The following is a 4,309-nucleotide window of genomic DNA, read 5'->3' on the forward strand; positions in this document are numbered from 1 at the left end:
TCACGGGGTGTGAAGAGAAAGTGGAATATATTCAATTCTTTCTTTCACGGGGTGTGAAGAGAAAGGGAATTGATTCACTTGGAAAGGGGTTTTCCAAGGGTATAAGAATTAGGGAGTGTGTAAGGTACATAGAGATCTCGGGGTGAGATATTGTAATTACAACTCATAATTCTTAGTGGAAAAATCTCTTGTGCGGCAAGAGTACTGGATGTAACCTTCGGTGGACAGGAAGGTGAACCAGTATAAAACTCCTTGTGTACTCTCTTCTCCTTATCTCTTTCATTTTTGTTTCCTATTATTTTTCTGCATATTATTTCGCTGCACTTTAACTTTGATTTTGCAGAAAAAGCGGCCATTATTTTAAGACAACTAATTCACCCCCCTCGTAGTTGCACTCTGATACTTACAATTGGCACCAGAGCTATACTTGGGTAATTTACTCTCAAAGTTTGATCCTAACCAAGATGGCCGGGAGATCTTTCCTAGGAGAAGGCTCTAACATCAACCGCCTTCCAAGCTTTGTTGGAGAGTGCTACGACTTCTGGAAGATCAGAATGAGGATTTTCATTGAATCCCAGGATTTGGATATTTGGAATGTTATTGAAGAAGGACCCTATATTCCCTTCACTGTTATTAACAGTGAAAGAGAAATAAAGCCGAAAACTTCATGGAACGATGAAGATAAAAAGAAGGTACAATATGATTTGAAAGCAAAGAACATACTAACCTCTGCTCTTGACATTGATGAGTTTTTCAGGGTATCTAATTGCAAATCTGCAAAAGAAATGTGGGACACCCTTGAAACAACTCATGAAGGAACCGAAGAGGTAAAAAGGTCAAGACTTAATACTCTCTCCCAAGAGTATGAAATGTTTCGCATGAAACCTGGAGAGAAGATCCTTGATCTACAAAAGAGATTCACTCATCTTACAAATCACCTTCTGGCACTCGGAAAAGTTCTATCAAACAGTGATCTAAATCTGAAAGTCCTGAGATCACTTACCAGGACTTGGCAACCAAAGGTAACTGCTATATCTGAAAAGAAAAGTCTTTCAAAAATGTCTTTGGCTGCCTTGTTTGGAAAATTGCAGGAACATGAGTTAGAACTTAGCCAATTAGACCAACATGAGGAACAAAAGAAAAAGAAGAAGAACATTTCTCTGAAAGCAAAAGTTGACAAATATGATTCATCCAGTGACGAATCAGAAAATGATGATTCAGATGACATGAGCATGTTCGTAAAGAAATTCAGCAAGTTCCTTAAAAGGAACAAAGGTGCAAGAAGTGGTCAAATAAAGAAGTTCTCCAAGAACAATGATGCCTCCAACTCAAGTCAAAATTTTACATGCTTTGAATGTGGCAAATCTGGCCACATGAAGATGGACTATCCAAACTTAAAGAAAATTTCATTCAAAGGAAAGAACGACACTAAGACCGGACGAAGGGCATACATAGCTTGGGAAGATAACGACACCAGTTCTGCATCTGAGACAGAAAATGAAGAACAAGCTCACTTGTCACTTATGGCATCTCATCACTCAGATGATGAAGAGGAAGATTTGAGAGCCGCCTGCAATTTATGGTATCTGGATAGCGGCTGCTCAAAACATATGACGGGCGATAAAAGCAAATTCTCTGTCCTGACTCCAAGGGACAAAGGATATGTCACATATGGTGACAATAACAAAGGAAGAATACTTGGAGTTGGTAGAATCGGGAAACCACCCTCAACTACAATAGAAGGAGTATTATATGTTGAAGGACTCAAGCATAACCTTCTGAGCATAAGTCAATTATGCGACAAAGGATTTCAAGTGACATTCTACCCAGACAAATGCATCATCAAAAGTAAGGATTCCAATAACTCTAAACTTGTCGGTAAGCGAATAAATAACATTTATATGATTGACATAAATTCTGCATTACCTGTAACATGTTTAGTTGCAAATGATAATAATGATGCATGACTTTGGCATAGGAGAATAGCTCACATTCATATGGAACATTTGAATAAGCTAATTAAGAAAGACTTGGTTGTTGGCTTACCTAAAATGAAGTTTGTTAAAGACAAACTATGTAGTGCTTGTCAAATGGGTAAGCAAACAAAAACGTCTTTTAAACCAAAGAATATAGTTTCTTCTGATAGACCATTACAATTGCTTCACATGGATTTATTTGGTCCCTCAAGGACAAAAAGTTTTGGTGGAAATTATTATGCTCTAGTTATAGTAGATGATTTATCTAGATACACTTGGACTCTATTCTTAGTCCATAAGAATGAGGCATTCAAAGCCTTTAGCATTTATGCTAAAAGAGTCCAAAATGAAAAATCTTTAAAAATCGCTGCTATAAGAAGTGATCATGGGGGAGAATTTCAAAACTCTACTTTTGAAGAATTTTGTGATGATATAGGGATCAATCACAACTTTCTGCTCCTAGAACACCATAACAAAATGGTGTTGTAGAGAGAAAGAATAAGTCCTTAGAAGAACTAGCTCGAACAATGTTGAATGAAACTAACCTCCCAAAATATTTTTGGGCTGATGCAGTTAGCACTGCTTGTTACGTTTCGAATCGAGTTCTTATAAGGCCAATTCTTAAGAAAACCCCCTATGAACTCTTTAAAGGAAGAAAACCAAACATCTCTCATCTACATGTATTTGGCTGTAAGTGTTTTGTTTTAAACAATGGTAAGGACAACTTGGGTAAGTTTGATGCAAAAGCTGATGAAGGAATCTTCCTTGGCTATTCTCTCACGAGTAAAGCCTATAGAGTCTTCAATAAAAGGACTCTAGCCATGGAAGAATCAGTTCATGTATCTTTTGATGAAACTAATCCTGTTGTAAAGGATGTAGTATCTTGTGATGATGATGACTTACCAAGTTCTCATACCAAAGAAACTTCTATTGTTGACATTACAACCAATACTGAAGAATTGAGAATGAATGATGATCTATCCTCTCAAGAAGAGCATAACCACTCAGACTTGCCTAAAGAATGGAGGACCCATCGAAACCATCCTATTGATAACATCATCAGCGATATGAGTAAAGGTATAACTACACGCAGAATGCTTGATGCATGTTTAAACATGGCTTTTGTTTCTCAAATTGAACCATCTAAGATTGATGATGCAATCGAAGATGAGCACTGGATTCTTGCTATGCAAGAAGAATTAAACCAGTTTGAAAGAAATGAGGTATGAGAACTTGTTCCTAGACCTAAGAATAGGCATGTTATAGAACCCGTTGGGTTTTTAGAAACAAATCTGATGAAAATGGTATTATTGTTAGAAACAAAGCTAGACTAGTAGCCCAAGGATACAATCAGGAAGAAGGTATTGATTTTGATGAAACATTTGCTCCTGTTGCTAGACTTGAAGCTATTAGGCTATTGCTTGCATATGCTTGTTCTCTTAATTTTCAGCTTTATCAAATGGACGTCAAGAGCGCATTTCTCAATGGCTATATTCAAGAAGAGGTATTTGTAGAGCAACCTCCTGGTTTTGAAGACTACAAACATCCCTCTCATGTTTTCAAATTAAAGAAAGCCCTATATGGCCTAAAGCAAGCGCCTCGCGCATGGTATGATCGTCTAACGAACTTTCTAACAGAAAAAGGTTTCACAAAAGGGAAGGTCGACACTACTCTATTTATTAAGAAAATTAATCATCATACTTTATTAGTTCAAATTTACGTTGATGATATTATTTTCGGTTCTACTAATGAAAATTTGTGTAGTGATTTTAGCAAAATGATGCAAGGGGAATTTGAAATGTCCATGATGGGTAAGTTGAACTATTTTCTTGGACTTCAAATAAAACAGCTTGATAATGGCATCTTTGTGAGTCAATCCAAATATTGCAAAGACTTGTTAAAAAGATTCGATATGGATGACTGCAAGCCGATAGCTACTCCCATGGGATCAGGAACATACATCGATGCAGATGAACCCGGTAAATGTATTGAAATATCTAAATATCGAGGTATGATCGGATCTCTCTTGTACTTAACTGCTAGTAGACCTGATATAATGTTTAGTGTATGTCTGTGTGCTCGCTATCAATCTAAACCTAAAGAATCACACCTAGTTGCTGTTAAGAGAATCTTGAAATATCTAAAACGTACAACTGACGTTGGATTGTGGTACCCTAAAGAAAGTATATGTGAACTGGTTGGATACTCGGATTCAGATTTTGCTGGATGCAAATCTGAGAGAAAAAGTACAAGTGGTACTTGTCACATTTTAGGCAATGCTTTAGTTTCTTGGTCTTGCAAGAAACAAGCATGTGTAGCTCTAAGCACTACTG

The sequence above is a fragment of the Lupinus angustifolius genome, chromosome LG17 (assembly GCF_001865875.1).
Source record: "Lupinus angustifolius cultivar Tanjil chromosome LG17, LupAngTanjil_v1.0, whole genome shotgun sequence".
In the NCBI taxonomy this organism is placed as follows: domain Eukaryota; kingdom Viridiplantae; phylum Streptophyta; class Magnoliopsida; order Fabales; family Fabaceae; genus Lupinus; species Lupinus angustifolius.